The following is a 25,514-nucleotide window of genomic DNA, read 5'->3' on the forward strand; positions in this document are numbered from 1 at the left end:
GTGCACAGCTTATCATATCTGTGAATTCTTTCCTGAAGCTCCATTCTCTTATGTTCCTTGTGTTATCTAACTCTGAAAAAGCACTTACATTTTAATGGTATATTATAACTGATCGTTCTTCATAATTTTATCCCAATAGAATGGACATAATGTAAATGCAATTAGTAATCAATTCACATATTCATTTTATTAACAAGAACAGAATAAAAGCATAACATTATAGTGATTTTGTTTAATTTGCTCAACAGAATACCAATTTTGTGCCTACTTTAGAACTAAAGGCAGACTATACTATGGCAAACCCTTTCTAGAACTTGAGTTTAGCAGAGACATTACTTTGCCAACTAAGGTCCGTCTAGTCAAGGCTATGGTTTTTCCAGTAGTCATGGTATGGATGTGAGAGTTGGATTGTGAAGAAGGCGGGGCGCCGAAGAACTGATGCTTTTGAACTGTGGTGTTGGAGAAGACTCTTGAGAGTCCCTTGGACTGCAAGGAGATCCAACCAGTCCATTCTGAAGGAGATCAGCCCTGGAAGGAATGATGGAAGGAATTCTTTGGAAGGAATGATGCTAAAGCTGAAACTCCAGTACTTTGGCCACCTCATGCGAAGAGTTGACTCATTGGAAAAGACTCTGATGCTGGGAGGGATTGGGGTCAGGAGGAGAAGGGGACGACAGAGGATGAGATGGCTGGATGGCATCACCGACTTGATGGACGTGAGTCTGAGTGAACTCCGGGAGCTGGTGATGGACAGGGAGGCCTGGCGTGCTGTGATTCATGGGGTAGCAAAGAGTCGGACACGACTGAGTGACTGAACTGAACTGAACTGAAGATACCATCATATACAAGTAAAACAAACAAACAAAAAACCTGTATAAAATGGCAAATTGTTTTTAATTGTTAAGAAAAAGCATAAATTAGTAATAGTTTAGATAAATCAAACAAAGCCTTTCTGAGTAGTTGACACTTTAGCTATGAACTCATGGGGGAAAAAACTTTTTTTAAGTTATGTAAAGAACTGGGTAGAAATTTCCAAGAAGAAATAACAACATATACAAAGTCCTAAGGCAAAATAAAGCTTAGCATACAGGGTAGAGAACAAACATGGTTAAAATTGGGAATATCTGAGGAGATGAAGGAATGGAGAGGCAGCCAAAACCTATATAATTGAGGAATTTGTCTGCCAAAGTAATAAATTTTTATTTTACTTTAAAGACATTGGGAAGATATCAAAAAAACTCAACCAGGAAATTGATAGTCTAATTTACACTTTAAAAAATTTCTCCTACTAGCCCTAGAATACATTGGAGGTGGCAAGAAAAGAAACAAAAGGATGAGGAGAATATTATGGATGATGAGGCAAAAGATGATGAATTTGAACCAGAGTCACAGAGATAGAAGAGTAGAGACATAGAAACACTTGAAGTGTACTTTCTCAAGAATGGAGAAATCTTGATAATAGAATGAATAGAGGTTTAAAGGAGATAAAAATGTCAAATTAGATCCCATAGTATTAATAATTATTCCCATTAACCTTTATGTAGGACCTGTGCATGTGGCTTACCTATAAGCTACACCAATAGATAGAAAAAGAAATCTAAATATCAGGAGGAATTGTCATGATATGTAGTCAACACTTTTCTTGAAGTGAGAGAAAAAAAATAGTCCCGTGTCTATCTCCCTCCATGCAACTCTCAATCTTATTGTCAGGTAAACTTGAACTATAAATCTGCCTATGCCTTTACATGCCATATGACTTAGCTAGTCAAGCTATTTCATTACTGTTTCTCAAATTCCTCATCTGAAAGCCAAGTGTAAATTTCCTATGTTCAAGGGTGTTGTCAAATTTAAAAGAGACAATATACATGAAGAACATAATAGTTCATGAAGAAAATACATAGTACTTTCCTTGCATATGAAAAGTACTCAGATTTATAATTTATTTCTATTGTAAATATTTCTTTAAAAACTCTTTTTGCATCATTATGTATGCATGTACTGTGAGTTTCATCTCCCCGAGCAAGACCATGTACTGATAGTTAAGCAAGTACATGCTTAGAAAAATCCTGTAGTCAGTCTACTGTTATAAGTCTTAAAAAACTAAAAGATATACTGGCAACTGCTTCAAATAATGGTTTTACATTTTAAAGGCACAACAGACTGTCAAGATATATTCACATCTTTTTGCATTGTACTGATTATTAAATGTCACAAGAAGTACAAAATTGCCTTGGTGATATCAAATATTTCAATAAAATATCTTAAAAGAAGGCAGTTTCAGTTCCTTCTTAGATATATTCATTTATTTTATCTGTTTATGAATTTGTCAGGTTATAAATATTCCCAGTGTACTTATATTTTTAGTACAATATTCATTCTTTGGAACTGGTAGAGGCCTGAAAGAAAAGCAATCTATGCTAGCACAAAGCATATAGTCCTAGCATGTCACAAAGGTATAATAGCACAGATGACAGCACGCACAATAGTAGGAGCCAGAATGTTTTAGGATCTTTCATTGCTCATAAAATCTTGAATAGAATTGCAAAACTGCCACACTGCCATACAACAACTTAAAATCTTTATGCTTTGGGACATCTGAGGTGTCAGAGTAAAATCAGAAGAATGATTACCATTGTGATAAAAAGAAATGATAAACAGTAGCTAAACACAAAGTGGGTAAACACTTTTCTCTTTTGCAGAAAGCAATTCTTGATTTAGAGAAATTGAAAAGTAACTGTGATCTCAGGATCAAGATGACAGAGGAGGAGGATGCTGAGCTCAACCCCCAAAATGAGAACCTCTAAACTGCACCTACACATAGACTAACTACTGCTGAAATCCACCTGACAACTAGCATAAGTGCTCTTCTATTCAATACAACCAAGGTTTTAAATCTTTCTAAAGAAAGATACGTATGGAGTTTGGTAAGAGAAGTGTTTAGTCAGCATCTGCACCCCTGGCAGGGAACCCAGAGGAGGAAGGGGATATCACATGCTTGGGTATCCTCCCTGGGGAGCAAGGGGTTCAATGTACATATTAGACCTCCCAGCCCTGGTGTCCTGCTCCTAGAAGATGAGTCTCCTTGGCTGGTTTGAAAACTGATGGAGCCAACCAGAGGGCTATAAGAAACTGAGACTCCAAGACTGAAGGGCATGTGCACAGACTTGCAAACAGACCAGGCACCTGGTCCAGCTCCTCTTGTTCCAACACTGCTCCCCACTAAGGTGAAGGGAGCCGAGCCAGCTCTGGCCCTAGCACTGCCTCTGACCAGGGCAGAGACTGCTATTGCCAGCACAAATGTCCATGTACACACTTGGGAGGGAGCGAAACCAGTTCAGCAGCGTGGCTCCAACCCCTCTGACTGCACCTAGCCTCTAACCAGGGACACACAGAGGGGGAAAAGTGAAACCATCACAGAAGTGCAGCCCCCAGGCCTCAGACCCCAGCCGTGCCCCCAGCCAAAGCAAAAGACTGCCATCACAGCCTGAAGAAACCCGGCTCCCTCACGGCCTCTTGCTCCAATTCCATGGGCCATACTCCACCCTGATAGGGAGGTGACTGCTGTTGAACACAGAAGTCCCAGCTCATATCTAATAATTTATCTGATGAAAAGGTCAAAACAATGGTAATAAGACTGCTAACTGAACTTGGAGAAAGAATAGATGAACATAGTGAAAATTTCAATGAAGAACTAGAAATATAAAAAAGGAACCAGCCAGGCCACATGTAAAAGAATGAAATTAGAACATTCTCTAACACCACTACGAAAATAAACTCAAAATTCAAAAGAATTAAACATAAGACCAAAATCACAAAACACCTAGAAGAAAACATAGGTGAAACACTATTTTGTCATAACTTGTAGCAATATTTCTTTGGATCAGTTTCCTAAAGCAAAGGATACAGAAGCAAAAATAAATAAATGGCATCTAATTAAACTTCGTGGTGGATTCATGTCAATGTATGGCAAAACCAATACAGTATTGTAAAGTAAAATAAAGTAAAAATTAAAATTAAAAAAAATAAAATAAAATAAATAAACTTAAAAAGATTCTACACAGCAAAGGAAGCTATCCACAAAACAAGTAAACCATCTGAATGGGAGAAAATACTTGCAAGTGATATGATTGATAAGGAGTTAATATTCAAAATGTATAAACAGCTCATGTAACTTAACATCAAAAAAAATTGATTATAAATTGAACAGAAGACTTGAATACACAATTTTCCAAAGAAGACATACAAATGCCAAACAGAAACATGAAAAGATGCTTAATTAATGATCATTAATCATCAAGGAAATGCAAATCAAAAGCACAGTGAGATATGACCACACACCTGAGGCTATCATCATCAAGAACACAGGTAACAAATGTTGACAAGGATGCGGAAAAAAGGGAACCCTCATACAGTGCAGGTGGAGTACCAGCTGGTGTAGCCACTATGGGAAACAGTGTGGAGGTTTCTCAAAACACTAAAAATAATGCTACCATATGACCAGCAACTCCACTCCTGGGTATACATCCAAAAATATTGTGAAAATGTTAATTTGAAAAGGTACATGCACCCTAATGTTTATAATACCATTATTTACAATTGCCAAGATCTGGGAACAACCTAAGTGTCCATATGCAGATGAAGTGATAAAGATGTGTAATATATACACAATGGAATACTACTCAGTCAAAAAAAAAGAATGAAATTTTGCATTTTCAGTAACATGGACAGACTTGGAGAGTTTATGCTAACTGAAGTCAGTCAGAAAAAAACAAATATTGTGTGTTTTCACTTACATATGGGAACAAAAAATAAATAAATGCAACAAAACAGACTGACAGGTACAGAGAACAAACCCAGTGGTTACCAGTGGGGAGAGGGCTGGAGTGGAGGACAAAATAGGGGAAAGGGATTAAGAGGTACAAACTAACAGGTATAAAATCTATAATACAAGCAAGTTATATTCAGCACAGTGAATTTAGTAAATATTTCATAAGAACTTTGAAAAGTGAATGTTAGTTGCACAGTCGTGTCCGACTCTGTGATCCCATGGACTATAGCTTGTCTGGCTCCTCTGTCCATGGAATTCTCCAGACAAAAGTACTGGAATGGGTTGCCATTCCTTCTCCAAGGGATCTTCCTGACCCAGGGATCCAACTCAGGTCATCTCCTGGATAGCAGGCAGATTCTCTACAAACTGGGCCACTAGGGAAGCCCCACAATAACTTTAAGTGGAATATAATCTATAAAAATATCAAATCCCTGTGTTGTACATCTGAAACTAACATTGCAAATTAGCTATAATTCCATAAAAAGGTAATTGTAAAAGATAGGATATGATAAAATGATTAGGCTCAGTTTCCACTTGTAAGTATCCAGGTGTCAATTCCCAGGATAAGGTCAACAATATCCTGCCTTGATTGTCTGTCTTCCTTGTTAATGGTACCTCAGTTGGACCATAAGTGATTTGTACAGCTACCCCAGACAGCTTCCTGGTATTACAAACCATCTCAGTCCAAACAAAGAGGGTCCAAGACAGTGAACTTCACCCATTTAAGTAATAATGTTATCAGTCAAACAGCAGTCTCTGTCAAACTTATATGTGTAACACCATATCCTTGATTCTTATTCCAGAGCTCAAATAATTAGATTGTGTGAATGCCTTTAGAAATGTTCAATTTAAAATTATACTACAAATGAGAAAGAAAACTGACAGCTTTGAGCCAGTTGCCAATTTCAAATTCACTACTTTGGATCTAACATCATCAACTAAATAACTCATAAACTATTGTTAATCTAAAATTTGATCTTTGTATGTGACCCTAATAACATTTAAACAATGACACTTTTTCAAATAAGCATTGTTATTTATAACAATCTCTAGCTTTCACCATTTTAAAAATGATTCTTAGTATTAATAATATTCCAAACTGTATTTGGGCAAATCAAGGTCAACTCCTCATTATACTGGGCTGTAATTTCCTCATCTGTAAAATTAGATGGTCAGATTACATGATCTCTAAAGTCCCATCCAATCTTAAAAATTTATGTTTTGTTTCCAAGAATGGATGTAAAGAAATCCAACCTCTCTCTCAGACCTCAGCACTGAATTACCCAGTGTTCTTTTGTCTCTTTTTGCCCCAGAAAACTTAGCTTAGGAAAAAAAAAAATACATTGATGTGCAATATGCCTACAGCAACAAAAAGTGAAAATTATCAGAGGCTTAGTTGCTCAGCAGTATTTCAATTCATAGACACTCAAAAACAGCCATCTTTGTACTCAATGAAATTAAACCCACTTAACAGCAATCAAAAACATACACATACATGGATTGGCACATTTGCTTCCATGAAATCTCAGTATTCAAAGTATTATACATATTGTTTTAAACTTGGCTCAGGATTGGTGATATGAGATACCCTGAGAAGAAATCTATTAGTATGAACATATTCTTAATACACCAAAGACTGTGACTGATCTCTTTCAGATTACAGTTGGCCTTCTGCCTCAGGCTAGTCTAGAAATAAAGCTAACACTAAAACAATATAGGAAGAAATCTAAGAAGGCTAAGGCAAGAAAGAATTCTTTTCTCTTAGTGCCTGAGATTCTTGAGAATGCAAATAAACTCATTGTTTTCTGATCCAATAATTTTAAAAAATAATTTGGAAAACATTTAATTTTCATACATATAAAAGCACTGGCAATTTATATTCCAAGATAACTCTAGTTTCCCCATTTTGTTTCCAAGTTCTTACACAAATCTTATCTTTTACAAGTGTCATAATTTGGTTTAAACACTTTTGTCTGCTTTTGCTCCTTTTAAAGTATAAATGCTTATAAATATGACAAGAACAAATCCAAGAAGGAATCCAAGAAGGTAAGGATGAAAGAGCAGCAATGTCATCTACTTCTTCCTGGCCTCAGAGATACCTCACTTAGGAGCACTTAGCTCTTTCCCCAGCACAGCATCTTGGCAAAATGAAGGTGCTCAATATATTTCATTAATACTATATGAGCAAAACCCAGCTTGAAGCAATAAGAACACATGTAATAAATTAACAACCAGTGAAAAGTGTTGCCATTAGCAGCCTGGATATCAGTCTACAGACTTTTCCGTCCCAGATCTTCTGTTTGCCCAAGACTTAGAACTAGTTTTTACTCTACATGTCTAACTATACGACCTCTTTTGACACTGAAATCTTGCATTGAAAGTCAGCCTATTTTGACATTTATTCCAATATTTTATTTCCAATATTTTGCTTTATTTCCTATCAGCTGCCTCACCTCCAAGGCCTGGCTCTCATTTTCTACAGCTTTAGCCACTGGCTGTGCAGTCTCCAGGATCCACAAGTTTGACAATAGAATATTGAATGGGACTGTTTCTGCTCAGTCTCTTCTGAGGTCCCGGACAGTGGTTGTCAATGACTTTGATATTCCCATGTGAAACGTGAGAGCACCTATGCAGGGCTGCAAAAGAGCTGTTTGTGTATCAGTTTTAACTAACCTTAGATCTCACTCATCTCTGGCTTTTACAGGGAGTGGGAGAGACACATACATCAGAAAATAGGAAGAGGATTTCTTTGGGGACCATTGCTAGTGAGCTGAAGGAGGCATGTGGGGGCATGTGGAGAATTTGCTCCTGATTCCAAGTGAACAGGGTTTCAAAAGACAATTTCTTAAGGAGTCTGACATAATTCCCTTGGAGTTTGAGGATATGCAATCTAATTTCCAACTCAAGCCTGATTGTATAAGCAGTAGGAATCTGGACTAAACAGTCTGTAGTGACAAAGAGAACTAGTTAGGGAAGCTACTGAACATCACATAGTGGGACATGGGACCAGATTTCCCAAGAACAAGGCATGGGCCACCTGGGAAACAGAGGTAACCCATGGATGTTTGAATCATGTCCAAGAGGGCTTTCTACAATGATTGAGACGATCTCATCCAAGGAGGCTGAAGGTATAGATGCAGGTGCAGAAGCTAAATGGGAATCACAACTGGACAGATGAGGAAGACTTGCTACTCATGTGAAGGGGGCCTCCAAAAAATAATGGAGTAGTTCACTAAACATGCAGAGAAGAATCACTTCAAACAATAGGAGAGGACCAAGAAAATCAACATCAGATACCACCTGAGCTCACATAAGAGTTTTCCTGCCTCTTACTTCTCCTTCCTTTGGCCTACCAGAGACCTCATCCAGGGACAGGAGAATTATTATGGGATAGAACAAATCTGCAAACTTTGGGAGATAGTGAAGGACAGGGAAGACTGGCATGCTGCAGTCCATGGGGTTGAACACAACTTAGCAACTGATCAACAGAAGAAATTTGACCAAAAAAAAAAAAAAAAGACAATAAAAGTTAAAATCAGTTTCTAACCCAACCATGTTATTTCACATATTATACTATCAACAAGTATTACCTACCCTTCCAAGTTTTGTGGGGACCATATCTTACTCTCTGCATCAGAGACAATTAAATTTGCATTTGTTTGGATATTTTAACATGTTTAACAACTTTTCTAGTGGGGAAGCCTTGTATTCCTAAACTTTGTACTCCCATTACTCCTAGCTTCCACTGAGGTATCAGCATGTCTTATAATTGAACCCTGTGTGGAACTGAAGAAACAAACTAATGACATGTGTTTAAAAAACACATAACTGATAATTCGAGCTGTATTCTCAAGTAATCATTTCAGAAGATAAAGACTCTTTGCTTTTGTTTCTTTTTGTTTGTTTTTGTTTTATTTTTCTCTTCTCTTTTGCTTACTTCCCTTAATTCAAAGAGTATTCTCTAATTTTTAAATGTACATCTTAGTAAAATGAGCTTGGGGTTAAAGAAGAAAATACTGTCAGTGTTGTTTTGTGTTGTTTGTTTGTCCTTTCATATCAGTAGCTGATATCTTAAAGAAAACAGATATTTAATGATATATGGCTATGACAAATTACAACAAATTCAGTTTAAAGCAACATAAATTTATTAGCTTACAGTTCTGTAGGTCAGAAGTCTGATGCAGGCCTTTCCTTCTGAAGTCGTATGTGAAAATATATTTGCTTGCTTTTTTCAGTTTGTACAAACTGCCCGAATTCCTTAGCTCATGGCCCCATTCTTTCTTCAAGGTAGCATGCCCTGGACAGCCAATTCTTTCTCATATAACATCACTCTAACTCCGTTTTGCCTCCTGCTTCCTCTTGGAAGGACGCTTGTGATTATTTTGGGCCCACCTGGATAATCTGGGCACACACAGTTTTCAAGTAACTGATTGGCTGGTAAGACCCCCTTGGCCTAGTAACAGCCTATTCACAGGTTCTGGCCACAAAGCCATTTTTCTGCCTGCTCCAGCATTACTATCGCCACTGCCATCTCCCATACATACACACACATGCTATTGTTTCTGTTTAGTGGAATAAGTTTGATAAGTGTCCTTAGAATGTCAGATAATGCTTCAGCATGTTAGACCCTATAACTTCCTTTTATTAATCAGCATGAATACCATTTGTCTGGATAAACACTCTGAGTTTTTTTAACCTTCATGAATGACAAGTATAATTGTATTTATTCAAATGCACTGGATAAAGAAAAAACAACTTCTATTTATTCTAACACTAATCCCTACAAATGAAATCAATGTACTTCAACAAGGAAATCAAGTTTGTTCTTTCCCTAGTTCCTTCTCCTTTGTCTGATTTTCATGGAAAATCTATATTTGACAGTAGAACTTAACTCAACATATTTGCTACAGGTTGGTGCTTGAACTAATGGAGTTTTCAGTGAAAAATTTAAAAGGTGGTTGGAACAAGCCTAGGTTCACTAGTAAATCAGAGTGAAAGACAAATCAGGTATTGCAGTTTAGGATTAATAGTATCATAAGAGGCTCTCAGGGTTGATTAGCAAGGTTGAGTTGTTGCTTTCTTTTTCTACTTTTTTTTCTTCCTTTATCTTAAGTAGAGGAATTTCTAGCTGGAGTTGTGGTAAAGAATCTGCCTGCCAATGCAGGAGATGCAGGAGATGTGGATGTGATCCCTGGTTGGTAAGAACCCCTGGAGGAGGAAATGGTGACCTGCTCCAGTATTTTTGCCTGGAAAATCCATGGACAGAAGAGTCTGGGTAGCTACATCCATGGGATTGCAGAGTAGACATGATTGAGCACCCATGCATACATCTTAAGTAGAATTCCCTAGAAGCAGGGCCTGAGACAGGATTTCAAGCATATATGAGATATTTTGAAAGTGCTCTTTAGGAAAAACCTATTATGAGACAGAGAGAGGGCTAGAAAAAGAGAAAAAGCCAGCAAGCACATGACCTCAGCTAGAGGCTAGTCTGGACTGTATATTGCACAGATAGAGCTGTCTTACCTTGAAGCAAGATGACTGAGGTTTTGTACCTTGTATCAGTCAGTCAGCCTTGTATACCTTGTATCCTCAGCCCCAGGGATGAGGAGACATGTAACATCAAGTATTAGCAGGTCAGTGAATGACAATTCTCCATAGACACTTGCACAGCTGGAGGACAGCTTCCTGATCAAGTAAAAAGGATCTGGGGGGAAGAACAAGAACATCACCTGTATCATTCCTTCCTTTTCCCTTCAATTTCTCTTTACATTCTTCCTTCCTTCCTCTGTTCCCTTTAAATCTTGCTCTCCTCCACATTGCTGTATTTTCAAAATTTCAGATCTTACTGAAAATTGTTGTTCTTGTTGTTCAGTCACTAAGTCGTATGTGATTCTTTGTGACACCATGAACTGCAGCATGGCAAGCCTCCCTGTCACTCACCTTTTCTTGGAGTTTGCCTAAGTTCATGTTCATTGAATTGGTGATGCTATTCAAACATCTCATCCTCTTTCACCCTCTTGTCCTTCTGCCTTCAGCATTTCCCAGCATCAGGGTTTACCAGGGCTTTATTGGAAATACTCACCCATAATTTTTTTAATTAATTTATTTTAACTGAAGGTGAATTACTTTATAATATTGTGGTGGTTTTTGTATACACTGACTTGAATCAGCCATGGATGTACATGTGTTCCCAACCCGATCCCCCTCCCACCTCCCTCCCCATACCATCCCTCTGGGTTGTCCCAGTGCACCAGATTTGAGGGCCCTGTTTCATACATCAAACTTGGATTGGTGATCTATTTCACATATGGTAATATACATGTTTCAATGCTATTCTCTCAAATCATCCCACCCTTGACTTCTCCCACATAGTGCAAGAGTCTTCTTTATATCTGCATTTCTTTTGCTGTCTCGTGCATAAGGTCATTGTTACCATCTTTCTAAATTCCATATATATGCGTTAGTATACTGTATTGGTGTTTTTCTTTCTGACTTACTTCATTCTGTATAATAGGCTCCAGTTTCATCCACCTCATTAGAACTGATTCAAATGCATTCTTTTTAACAGCTGAGTAATATTCCACCATGTATATGTACCACTGCTTTCTTACCCATTCGTCTGCTGATGGCCATCTAGGTTGCTTCCATGTCCTGGCTATTATAAACAGTGCTGCAGTGAACATTGGGCTACACGTGTCTCTTTCAATTCTGGTTTCCTTGGTGTGTATGCCCAGCAGTGGGATTACTGAGTCATATGGCAGTTCTATCTCCAGTTTTTTAAGTAATCTCCATACTGTTCTGTACAGTGGCGGTACTAGTTTGCATTCCCACCAACAGTGTAAGAGGGTTCCCTTTTCTCCACACCCTCTCCAGCATTTATTGCTTGTAGACTTTTGGATAGCAGCCATTTTGACAGGCGTGAGATGGTCCCTCATTGTGATTTTGATTTGCATTTCTCTGAAAATGAATGATGTTGAGCATCTTTTCATGTGTTTGTTAGCCATCTGTATGTCTTCTTTGGAGAAATGTCTGTTTAGTTCTTTGGCCCATATTTTGATTGGGTCATTTATTTTTCTGGAATTGAGCTGTAGGAGTTGCTTGTATATTTTTGAGATTAGTTTTTTATCAATTTTTTTGTTTGCTATTATTTTATCCCATTCTGAAGGCTGTCTTTTCACCTTGCTTATAGTTTCCTTCATTGTGAAAAAGCTTTTAAGTTTAAGTAGGTCCCATTTGTTTATTTTTGCTTTTATTTCCATTACTCTGGGAGGTGGGTCATAGAGGATCCTGCTGTGATTTATGTCAGAGACTGTTTTGCCTATGTTTTCCTATAGGAGTTTTATAGCTTCTGGTCTTACATATAGATCTTTAATCCATTTTGAATTTATTTTTGTGTATGGTGTTAGAAAGTGTTCTAATGTCATTCTTTTACAGGTGGTTGATCAGTTTTCTCAGCACCACCTGTTAAAGAGACTGTCTTTTCTCCATTGTATATTTTTGCCTCCTTTGTCAAAGATAAGGTGTTCGTAGGTGTGTGGATTTATCTCTGGGCTTTCTATTTTGTTTTGTTTTTTTTATTTATATTTCTGTCTTTGTGCCAGTACCATACTGTCTTGATGACTGTAGCTTTGTAGTATACTCTGAAGTCAGGCAGATTGATTCCTCCTGTTCCATTCTTCTTTCTCAAGATTGCTTTGGCTATTTGAGGTCTTTGTGTTTCCATACAAATTGTGAAATTATTTGTTCTCATTCTGCAAAAAATACCATTGGTAGCTTGATAGGGATTGCACTGAATCTGTAGATTGTTTTAGGGTGGTATACTCATTTTCACTATATTGATTCTTCCAATCCATGAACATGGTATATTTCTCCACCTATTTGTGTCATCTTTATTTCATCAGCGTTTTATAGTTTTCTATATATAGGTCTTTTGTTTCTTTAGGTAGATTTATTCCTAAGTATTTTATTATTTTCATTGCAGTGGTGAATGGAATTATTTCCTTAATTTCTCTTTTTGTTTCCTCATAGTTAGTGTATAGGAATGCAAGGGATTTCTGTGTATTAATTTTATATCCTACAACTTTCCTATATTCATTGATTAGCTCTAGTAATTTTCTCTTTTACCCATAATTTTTAAGCAATGGAAAATGTAGTGAGTTTTTGCTTAAAGCTGATTAACATGATTTCTCACCTCTGAAAAGACCCCTAATTAATTACTGCAAAACTTGGACTCACGTTATAAATTTATAAGTTTTTCTTCCAATTTTTAGGACATAATTGACATAGAGTAATCAGACTGGTTCCAAATAGGAAAAGGAGTCCATCAAGGCTGTGTATTTTCACCCTGCTTACTTAACTTATATGCAGAGTACATCATGAGAAACACTGGGCTGGAGGAAGAACAAGCTGGAATCAAGATTGCCGGGAGAAATATCAATAACCTCAGATATGCAGATGACACCACCCTTATGGCAGAAAGTGAAGAAGAACTAAAGAGCCTCTTGATGAAAGTAAAAGAGGAGAGTGAAAAAGTTGACTTAACGCTCAACATTCAGAAAACTAAGATCATGACATCCAGTTCTGTCACTTCATGGCAAATAGATGGAAAAACAGTGGAAACAGTATCAGGCTTTATGTTTTGGGTCTCCAAAATCACTGCAGATGGTGACTGTAGCCATGAAATTAAATGATGTTTACTCCTTGGAAGAAAAGCTATGACCAACCTATATAGTATATTGAAAAGTAGAGATATTACTTTGCCAACAAAGGTCCATCTAGTCAGGGCTATGGTTTTTCCAGTGGTCATGTATGGATGTGAGAGTTGGACTGTGAAGAAAGCTGAGTGCCTAAAAATTGATGCTTTTGAACTGTGGTGTTGGAGAAGACTCTTGAGAGTCCCTTGGACTGCAAGGAGATCCAACCAGTCCATTCTGAAGGAGATCAGCCCTGAGATTTCCTTTGAAGGAATGATGCTGGGGCTGAAACTTCAGTACTCTGGCCACCTCATGTGAAGTGTTGACTCATTGGAAAAGACACTGATGCTGGGAGAGATTGGGGGCAAGAGGAGAAGGGGATGACAGGATGAGATGGCTGGATGGCATCATCGACTTGATGGACGTGAATTTGAGTGAACTCCGCGAGATGGTGATGGACAGGGAGGCCTGGCGTGCTGCAATTCATGGGGTCACAAAGAGCCGGACACAACTGAGTGACTGAACTGAACTAAACTGAACTGAATGGTCCATTCTGTATGTATATCACATCTTCTTTACCCATTCTTCTATTGATAGGTATTTAGGTTGTTTCCATGTCTTTACTATTGTGAATAGTGCTGCAATATTAACATAGGGGTGCATATATCTTTTCTAATTAGTGTTTTGCTTTTTTGGATAAATACCAGGAGTAACATTGCCAAGCCATATTTTTAGCTTTCTGAGGAATATTCACTCTGTTTTCCATAGTGGCTGCACCAATTTACATTCCCACCAACACTGCACAAGGAAACCCTTTTCTCAACATTCACTACACATTTTTTTTAATTATAATCAGATCTGAGTAAGATAAGCATAAATGTCCTAAAAGTAGACTATTCCATCTATGATTTCTGTCCAATCAATATACTAGATTCTAGGAATTAATGAAATGCTCTCTCAAATCTGTTCCTTTCACTGAAACCACAGCACAAAATTGACAGACCATTGATGATATAATTGCCTGAGAGTTGTGGTGTGTGTTTGTGATAGTTGCTTGGTCATGTCTGACTCTTTGCAACCTCATGGGCTGTAGCCTGCCAGGCTCCTTTGTCCATGGGGATTTCCCAGGCAAGAATACCAGATTGGGTTGCCATTTCCTTTTCCAGGGGATCATCCCAACCCAGGGATTGAACCCAGGTCTCCTGCATTGCAGGCAGATTCTTCACAATCTGAGTCATCAGGAAAGCCCAAGAATACTGGAGTGAGTATCCTATCACTTTTCCAGGGTATCTTGCCAACCCAGGAATTGAACCAGGGTCTTCTGTATTGCAGGTAGATTATTCACCAACTGAGATACCAGGGAAGCCTGAGAGTTGTTGTAGTGAATTGTAAATACTCTACTAAAAGGCATATATACCTATGTTGACTATAGAATTTCACCAAATTCTGAGCACTTTTTTTAGCTATCCAAAAAAATGAGCCTGCTGCTGCTGCTGCTAAGTCGCTTCAATCATGTCCGACTCTGTGCGACCCCATAGACGGCAGCCCACCAGGCTCCGCTGTCAATGGGACTCTCCAGGCAAGAACACTGGAGTGGGTTGCCATTTCCTTCTCCAATGCATGAAAGTGAAAAGTGAAGGTGAAGTCGCTCAGTCGTGCCCAACTCTTCGCGACCCCATGGGCTAGCATCTTTAAATTTGGTGGACAATAAACTCAAAATATAATAAACCTTTATTTTACAATTAAAAAAAATTGTAAATCAAGGATATCTGTAAGATCTATAACAAATTATTAAATCTTCTTTCATCTTTTGTTTCCTCATTTATAAACTGCTTAACAAAATGACCTAAAGATTGCCTTCCAGAATTGAAATTCTGTGATGAAATGGCTAATTCTAATTTGAAATAGTGTACATAGTAATACTCAGAGTTATGACATCATTCTTTGGCTGCATGATAGTTTGGCTGTTTCCATTCTGAAATAAAAGAATAATGTAAAACAAATGGGCCCTTCTAATGGGGCTGAGAAATCTTATGAAAAAAATTCTTTCTATAATCACTACATCAAACTGTCACAATACATGTTGTATAGGAAAAGTTACTTAGAGATTATCTTAACTGATCACTTATTTCCTTTTACAGATGTAAAAAATAATTCATAATAATTATAATTCTATGTAGTGCACATTTTTTAACCAACATTGCATATATTTTCTTCACATAAAAATTCTTGGATATTTTTATCCACATTTTCGTGTGTATTTGGGAATAAAGGACCAAGATCAGCTAGTGTGTTGGTAGTGAAATCAAGATTGGAAACTAGGATTCCAGATTCCTATGCTCTTCATACTGTAGCACACACCCTTTTATCACGAGCCGTAGTTTGGCCTCATGTGCTACATAGATTTCACTGGCATCAAGCAATTAACCCAAATATTATTATGCTGACATTCAATCAGAAAAGTTAAAAGTTTTACAAATATTTTTATTGTTCTTAAGTCTACTATATTGTCACAAGTGAACTATAAATTTATGCTGCATTATCACCCATGGAGCTGAATGGGAAAAATATCAAGTAGTCTCAAATTCTGAGATACGCTGCGTTCATCTTTGCCATCTTGCCTACCTTTGATAATAACTGGACTCCTTTCAGTCTTAATCTTCCCATCACCCATTTGATTAAGAGTGAAAATAAGAATCATGAAGATGGTCAATTTTTACTAAAAGGCATAAGCCCAAATGACATTTCCCATTAATGCTAAGATCATCAAATTAAGTTTATTTTCTTGTTAAAAAGATTTATCTTTCACTTAATTATCTGATAAATATTGTTAAATTAAACAAGGAGGCCATTACATGGGGGCAGTTCTAATTAACTTTAATGGCCAAATAAGCAAAATAAAGTCTTAATCCTGTAAATGCCTCAGGTTTAGAAATCAAAACCTAAGGATAACCAATCACAAAGAGTCAATTAAGGTTTTCCAACTAAGACAAACACTTAAGCCATAGCTTAATTGAAGCTTCAGATAATTTCATTGCTTTGCTTCTACTTTTTCTCTACAGAAGTCCCTCCCTGAGCTACTATGGGTATAACCTTCCTAACCACTTTTTCAGTGTTGTCCACTTTGAATCAATTTTTGCCCAAATAAACTCTTAAAATTTTCAGTATGCCTCAGTTCACCTTTTAACAGTTTGAACATTCATGTTACAATCATATACTCAGTAGGTACATAGTGAGTCAAGACAATGAGGAAGAGTGGGAGAAAATGGATCTGTGTAACAATTTTACATATCAACAGTGAATCATCATTCTTATAATTCATCTCTTTACCAACCACAGTCCAGTTTCCTGGAACGTTCTCTGTGGCTTTGTATCTAGGTTCCCCTCATCATAAAATATTTAAGTTAGCAAAGTTTCATTGCCTCTGGATGGTTTTGATTGAGTCCCATTTCTATCCTCAATCTATCACAATAGGAAAATGCAATGCAGTGATTTTGAGAGGTTGGATGTTATGCCTCACTCCTGACCATGCTGGAGTCCCACCAGTCTTAAGGACTGAAGACAGAGATTCCCAAAAAGAAAGAAAGAAAGAAAGCTGGAGTGAGCAACAACAAAGGCCCACCACAACCAAAAATAAAATAAATTTAAAGGAAAAAAAAAAAAGAATCGGTACTGTTGGCAATCATCAAGTTTCTATTACCATAGCATTTTCTCAGCTTTTCTTTACCTTCTCCCAAATTTTATACAAACATTCTAAACTGTTTAAAAAATGTTTAAAATGTTTTTTAAAAAATTTCGAATCATCTTGTAATTTCTATTCAAATACCAATTCTGGGACTCATTTTCTAACCATATCTATCAGAATTCCCTCCCTTAACTGTTTGTCCTTTTATTAGTAAGTTATTTAATTGGACAATGTATATGTTGTTTATTTAATTTCTGCCAGCTTCCATGACCCATATTTCAAGTTGCTGTTGTTTAGTCCCTAAGTCATGTCCAACTCTTTGCAACCCCATGGACTGCAGCATGCCAGGCTTCCTTGTCCTTCACAGTCTCCCAGAGTTTGCTCAAACTCATGTTCATTGAGTTGGTAATACTATCCAACCATCTCTAATACTACATTATCTTATTTCCAGTATTTCTAGTGCCTCCAATACTGGTTCACACATCTTAATAGGCACTTGCTAAAATGAAGGCTCCTAAGATGCATCAAGAAATATATCCAGGGAATATTTTTTTAACTAAGCACATCCTATGTGAGACATGGTGAAAAAAAAAATCACACATTAAAATGTGAAAGGAAATTTCGGTCAGTATTAATAAATTTTCAAGAATAAGACCCACTGAAATTAGAACACTTAGATATAGCAGTGTCAAAAGAGGAGAGGCTACAGTTCAGGTGACTGTCCCAGAGCTATAGCAGAGTTCTGCCCAACTCCAGCTGACATCACAGTTTCAGAGGTGCTTTGAATGGCAGAGCCTGGATTTATGTGGTATAAAACATATATAGCTAATGACCTTGCTCAAACAGATCTCATGAATATGAATTTAACTTCATTAACTGTAGTTCTCCAACTTATTTTTTCATCTTTCAAGGACCCACTTGAGAGATAAGCTCATTTACACAGCTTGCATGGATTCATGAGTATAGACAGCTCAACACCAACTGCTTTGAACATTGGTTCTCAACCTAGTATATATGGTTCCCGCACACTGAATAGAAGGTGGGTGGTGCTTACTGACATCAGAGTAGAGGCAAAGGATGGTGCCAAATATCCTACAATGCACAAGACAGCACTCCACAATAAAGATTTATCCAGCCATAAAGACAAAAATGTCAGTAGTGCACAGGCTGAGAAACTCTGCTTTAGAGATAAAATTACTTATGGCTTTTGCCTTCCACAGACTCCTATTTCTGGAAAACAGTGGAAATAATTCTAACACATCATGATAATGGATATAGACTCAGAGTCCTTTAAGCCAACCACCTAATACAAAGATGAGCACAAAAAAGGACAGAAAAGGACCTAACAGAAGCAGAAGATATTAAGAGGTGGCAAGAATGCAAAAAAGAACTATACAAAAAAGATCTTCACAACCCAGATAATCATGATGGTGTGATCACTCACCTAGAGGCAGACTTCCTGGAATGTGAAGTCAAGTGGGCCTTAGGAAGCATCACTATGAACAAAGCTAATGGAGGTGATGGAATTCCAGTTGAGCTATTTCAAATCCTAAAACATGATGCTATGAAAGCACTGCACTCAATATGCCTGCAAATCTGGAAAGCTTAGCAGTGGCCACAGGACTGGAAAAGATCAGTTTTCATTCCAATATCAAAGAAAGGCAATGCCAAACTACTGCACAATTGCACTCATCTCACACACTAGTAAAGTAATGCTCAAAATTCTCTAAGCCAGGCTTCAGCAGTGTGTTGAAATGTGAACTTCCAGATGTTCAAGCTGGATTTAGAAAAAGCAAGAGGAACCAGAGATCAAAACAAGAGTTCCAGAAAAACATCTATTTCTGTTTTAGTGACTATGCCAAAGCCTTTGACTGTGTAGATCACAACAGACTGTGGAAAATTCTAAAAGAGATAGGAATACCAGACCACCTGACCTGCCTCCTAAAAAATCTGTATGCAGGTCAAAATCAACATTTAGAACTTGACATGGAACAGCAGACTGGTTCCAAATAGGGAAAGGAGTATGTCAAAGCTATATATTGTCACCCTGCTTATTTAACTTACATGCAGAGTACATCATGAGAAATGCTGGGCTGGATGAAGCACAAGCTGGAATCAAACACCACCCTTATGGCAGAAAGTGAAGAACTAAAGAGCTTCTTGATGAAAGTGAAAGAGGAGGGTGAAAAAGTTGGCTTAACATTTAGAAAACTAAGATCATGGCATCTGGTACCATCACTTCATAACAAATAGATGGGGAAACAATAGAAACATTGAGAGACTTTATTTTGGGGAGCTCCAAAATCACTGTGGATGGTGACTGAAGCCATGATATTAAAATACGTTTACTCCTTGGAAGAAAAGTTATGACCAACCTAGACAGCATATTAAAAAGCAGGGACATTACTTTATCAACAAAGCTTCATCTAGTCAAAGCTATGGTTTTTCCAGTTGTCATGCATGGATGTGAGAGTTGGACTACAAGGAAAACTGAGCGCCGAAGAATTGGTGCTTTTGACCTGTGGTGTTGGATAAGACTCTTGAGAGTCCCTCGGACTGCAAGGAGATCCAATTAGTCCATCCTAAAGAAGATCAGTCCTGAATATTCTTTGGAAGGACTGATGCTGAACCTGAAACTCCAATGCTTTGGCCACCTGATGCAAAGAACGAACTCATTTGAAAAGATCATGATGCTGGGAAAGATTGAAGGTGGGAAGAAAAGAGGACAACAAAGGATGAGATGGTTGGATGTCATCACTGACTCAATGGATGAGTTTTACTAGGCTTCAGGAGCTGATGATGGACATGGAAGCCTGGTGTGCTCCCATCCATGGGGTCGCAAAGAGTCGGACACGACTGAGCAACTGAACTGAACTGAAGTGAATCTAATACATTCTTTAATAGTTACAATATTAAGAACTCTAATTATATCTTTATATGGAAATGTGTAAAAAAAAAAAACTATGTGATAAAATATTACATAGTCACTAAATGTGATACTTTGGGCTTCCCAGGTGATGCAGGAGTAAAGACTCTACCTGCCAATGCAGGAGACACAAGAGATAAGGTTTTCATCCCTGGGTTGGGAAGGTTTCCTGAAATAGAAAATGGCAACCCACTCCAATATTCTTGTCTGGAAAATTCCATGGATAGAGGAACCTGGTGGGCTGTAATGCATGATGTCACAAAAAGTCAGACATGACTGAGCAACTGAGCATGCACACACAAACATAATACTTTAGGAGGACTTTAAGTGGCATGTAAAAATGCCCATTGCCTGATAGTTAAAAAGAATCAGCATTTTTTATAGTACATTACAACCTTACTATATATGTTTGGTAATATGGGAATATTTATGGATAATGTATGCATATATATATATATATGCATAGACATACAAATAGAAATACATGTTGAAAGTCTATTTATGATATAATTTACAGGTAATTTTAATTTACTTCTTTATGCTTTTCAGGTTTTTTTTAATAACTATAATACCAGGATTTTATGAAAGGAAAAATATTACTTAAAATTTTAAAAGAAACAGTTTAATGTGTGCTTCTTAAATGTTTTTTATAAAGAGATGTTTGGCAATCATTAACACAGAAATGGCATCAGTCATGGTGAAAACAAGTCAAAGTAAAATTTTAAAAATATTTTGAAATGAATTCTTTTACTCGCAAAAAAGTCAGCAGTAGCATTGAAACTGGGGAACACAAAATGCATAAATTTTTGAAGAAAAAAATGAGACATCTGCTTTATCCATTCCCCATCATTCTCAGGAACAGCTAAATAAGGGAAATAAGATTATGAGACAGTATTTGAGAAAATAAAACCAACAAAGAATGATGAATATATGTAAACTTTCTGACTTTTAGGGCATTAAGATTCAACTTCTCACATAATTAGAAGTTATTTTCCTGCTATGCCACATATAGCATAGCATAGAAAATAGGGCTATTTTATACACACACACTCACACACAAAGACTTTTAGTTGTTCATACAAGTGGAATTAGGAAGGTGCTTGATGAGACTTTAACTTCAAAGAATCGTAGTCTTCAGAAAGGAGTATTTTATCTAGTTTAGTCGAGATATGCTGAGTTCTACCTTGCTTTACTCTTAGACAAATATTTCTTAAATAACACTTTCATAAAATATAGATTTCAAAGCCTCCTCGGAAACTCAGGTTTAGAAGGCCTGGACCCGAGGCTTGGGAATGTGCATGGTCAACAAATACGCGCAAATGGTTCAGAATCCAGGAAACACACCTCCTAGCCCCAGCTCTCCACAGAGTTTTCTTCTTGATTCTCTTTCCTCCCTCTGCCGTCTCCAGTTTTGAGGTCCATTAGGCACTCCCCAACAATATTCCTCTTCCTCTAATGTAAGAACTTAAACTAGTTAACTTAACTGTAGCTGAATATGGGACAGGATAAGAAGGGAGGGGAAAACCTCCTATCCTAAAGGTGGAGAAGAGAGGGAGACAAAACTACTCTGTGTTCTGTCTTGGAGTGTAAAATCTTTGTCCAGAGAAAGATCAATCTAATCTATTGCTAGCAAATATTTTCTATCTAAACATGTTGAAAGAATCACTGGCTTCTAACCTAGGCTGAGATTATTAGGAAATCTTTCTTCTGAAATCTTAAACATTGTAGGTATCAGGCTTTGGGAAGTGATGGACATCCCCAAAACACGTCCATTTGAAAATAATTCATTTTATTTTTAATACAAGCTACAGGAAATAAAGGTTGACAAAATTCCCAGATTTATCTTGATTTTATGGTCTTTCTCTCTCCCCTAACCACAGAGATTCTCAACTTATGAAGTATAGCCCCAGAAGAAGCAGGTGGAATGAAATGGAGTGGTTTGTAAGATTTACATAGTGAGCAAAAGAGAGTATGTGCTATAGGCTGAATATTTATGCACCCTAAAATTCACATGTTGAAATCCTAACCTAATTGTATTAAGTGGTGGTATCAGGATGTGAGCCTTGGGAAAATGGTAGGATATGAGTGTGAAGCCCTCATGAATAGTATTAATTCCTTTATAAAAGGGAACCCAGAGAGCTCCCTTGACCCTCCTGACATGTGATAGTGAAGTCGTTCAGTCATGTCAGACTCTTTGCGACTCCATGGACTGTAGCCCACCAGGCTCCTCCATCCATGGGATTCTTCAGGCAAGAATACTGGAGTGGGTTACCATTTCCTTCTCCAGGGGATCTTCCCGACCCAGGGATCGAACCCAGGTCTCCCATATTGCAGGCAGACGCTTTAACCTCTGAGCCACCAGGGAAGCAGACAGCTCTCCATGAGCCAGGAAGTGGGCCCTCATCAGAACCCAACCATACTGGCAAACCTGATCTTAGACTTCCAGCCTCCAGAACAATGATAAATAGATTCCTGTTGTTTATAAGTCATCCTTCTATGGTATTGTTATAGCATCCCAAATCACCTAAGACATCAAAAGAAGGTATGGTTCAACCAGTTTGAGAAACGCTCCTTGGAAGAAAACAAACTGGACTGAAAAATGGAAGTAATTAGTTAAGTGATTGATCAAAGACACCAAAACTTTCATTCAGAAGATCCCAAAGTTAAGAAACAGATTCAATTCAAATTATATTCATTTCTCCACTTCACGTCCTTATGTAAATTTGCTTCATCCTTTTTACTGTTTCGGGTAAACAGAAGTGTAATTACCTTTGTAGCTGGAATAGTTTTGCATTCCTTTTAAGACTAAACAGAATAGCAAATAACTGGAAAACTTTTGAGTACACAACAAGAAAATACAAAATACACACAAATATTTAAAAAGCAAAACAAACTTAAGCAATCCCTGACTCCTATTCTCTTCCTAAAATGGATCAAAATATTTATGCCAAGACTTGAAAATTCCCCTCTTGGAAAAAAACACTCAGAGCCACAAACTTTCTAAAACCAGGAGCTGTCCTTGATGGCAAAACAGATGCTTTGAGAATCGGGCCTTATATGTCCCCGAAAACAGCAAACATCCTGAGTTAGAGATACTGATCTCATACTTTCGACAAGAGAAAAAAAGGCTACCAATTTTAATTTGTACTTATACTGGAAAACATTAGGGATAGGGTTTGAGCTGAGAACGAGAATGACATTTAGAGTTGCTTAATTACCTCTCCCCGGTTCATGGATCACAGCCTTGTCCGTGGCAAAGGGGCTTGCATAAGCCAATGAAGCTGTGAGCCATGCCATGCAGGGCCACCCAAGACGGATGGGTCATAGTGAAGAGTTGACAAAATGTGGTCCACAGGAGGAGGGAATGCAAACCAGTATTCTTGCTGCAAAAATCCCATGGACAATATGAAAAGGCAAAAAGATATGACGTCAGATGATGAACACCCCAAGGTAAAAAGTGTCCAATATGCTATCAGGAAAGAGTGGAGGGCAATTAATAATAACTCCAGAAAGAATGAAGCAGCTGGACCGAAACAGAAACAATAGTCACTTCTGGATCTGTCTGGTGGTGAAATTAAAAGACAAAAAGACCTGGGTTCCATCCCTGGGTTGGGAAAATCCCCTGGAGAAGGGAAGTGAACATTGCTCAGCCATGCCCAACTGTTTGCAACCCCATAGACCATACAGTCCATGGAATTCTCTAGGCCAGAATACTGGAGTGGATAGCCAGGTCTCCTGCATTGCAGGTGGATTCTTTACCAGCTGAGCCACCAGGGAAGCCCAAGAATACTGGAATGGGTAGCCTATCCCTTCTCTAGGGGATCTTCCCGACCCAGGAATAGAACTGGGGTCTCCTGCAAGTGGATTCTTTACTATCTAAGCTATCAGGGAAGCCTGGAGAAGGGAAAGGCTATGCACTCCAGTATTCTGACCTGGAGAATTCTGTGGACTGCATAGTCCTTGGGGTTGCAAAGAGTCAGCTTTCACTTTCACTTTCTCCAACTCAGTGGACATGAGTTTGAGCAAACTCTTGGAGATGATGAAGGACAGGAAAGCCTGGCTTGTTGCAGTCTATGGAGTCTGAAAGAGTCGGACACAACTTGTCAACTGAGCTATAGTAACAACTGCCTCCCATTTAAATAAACTGCATTATTAAGAGTTTTCCAGAGAAACACAACTAGTATGATGTGTGTGTAATATAAAGAGAGAGATTTATCTTTAGGAATAGGTTCACATAATTGTGGAGGATGGAGAATCCAAAATCTTCAGCACAGGCTGTCAGACTGGGGACCCAGAAAAAAGCTGACGTTATAGCTAAGACTGAAGAGTGTGGAGGCAGAATTTCCTCTTCCTCAAGACACCATATTTTTTCTCTTAAAGCCTTAAGCTAATTGGATGAGGCCCAGTCATATAATGGAGGGTAATCTGTTTTACTCAAAGCCTATTAAATAAATGTTAATCTCATCTGAAAAATACCTTCACAATAGCATTTAGACTGGTGTATAATCAGGTATCTGGGTACTGTAGCCTAGCCAAGTTTACACACAAAATTAACCATTGTGTATACTTATAATTTGCTTAGTCACTAAGTCGTGTCTGACTCTTGCAACCCCACAGACTATAGACCACCAGGCTCCTCTGTTCATGGGATTTCCCAGGCAAGAATACCAGAGTGGGTTGTCATCTTGTCCTCCAGGGGATCTTCCCAACCCAAGGAGGGGCCTTCATCTGCTGTGCTTCCTGCATTGGTAGGTGGATCTTTACCACTGAGCCACCAGGCACTTTTTGTGATCCTAGGGATTTGACTAAAATCAGAGAAAAATAATAGTTTTAATGCTTGTTTAAAGTGTTTAATAAAAAACTATGCAAAGATGAGCACAATAAAGCATAGAAATGGTATGGACCTAACAGAAGCAGAAGAGATTAAGAAGAGGCGGCAAGAATACACACAACTATACAAAAAAGATCTTCATGACCCAGATAATCACGATGGTGTGATCACTCACCTAGAGCCAGACATCCTAGAATATGAAGTCAAATGGGCATTAGGAGGTATTACTATGAACAAAGCTAGTGGAGGTGATGGAATTCCAGTTGAGCTATTTCAAATCCTAAAAGATGATGTTGTGAAAGGGCTGCACTCAATATACCAGCAAATTTGGAAAACTCAGCAGAGGCCACAGGACTGGAAAAGTTCAGTTTCACTCCAACCCCAAAGCAAGGCAATGCCAAAGAATGCTCAAACTACTTCACAATTGTACTCATCTCACACACTAGTAAAGTAATACTCAAAATTCTCCAAGCCAGGCTTCAACAGTATGTGAACCATGAACTTCCAGATGATTTTAGAAAAGGCAGAGGAATCAGAGATCAAATTGCCAA

Source organism: Ovis canadensis, chromosome 2, assembly GCF_042477335.2.
Source record: "Ovis canadensis isolate MfBH-ARS-UI-01 breed Bighorn chromosome 2, ARS-UI_OviCan_v2, whole genome shotgun sequence".
Taxonomy (NCBI): domain Eukaryota; kingdom Metazoa; phylum Chordata; class Mammalia; order Artiodactyla; family Bovidae; genus Ovis; species Ovis canadensis.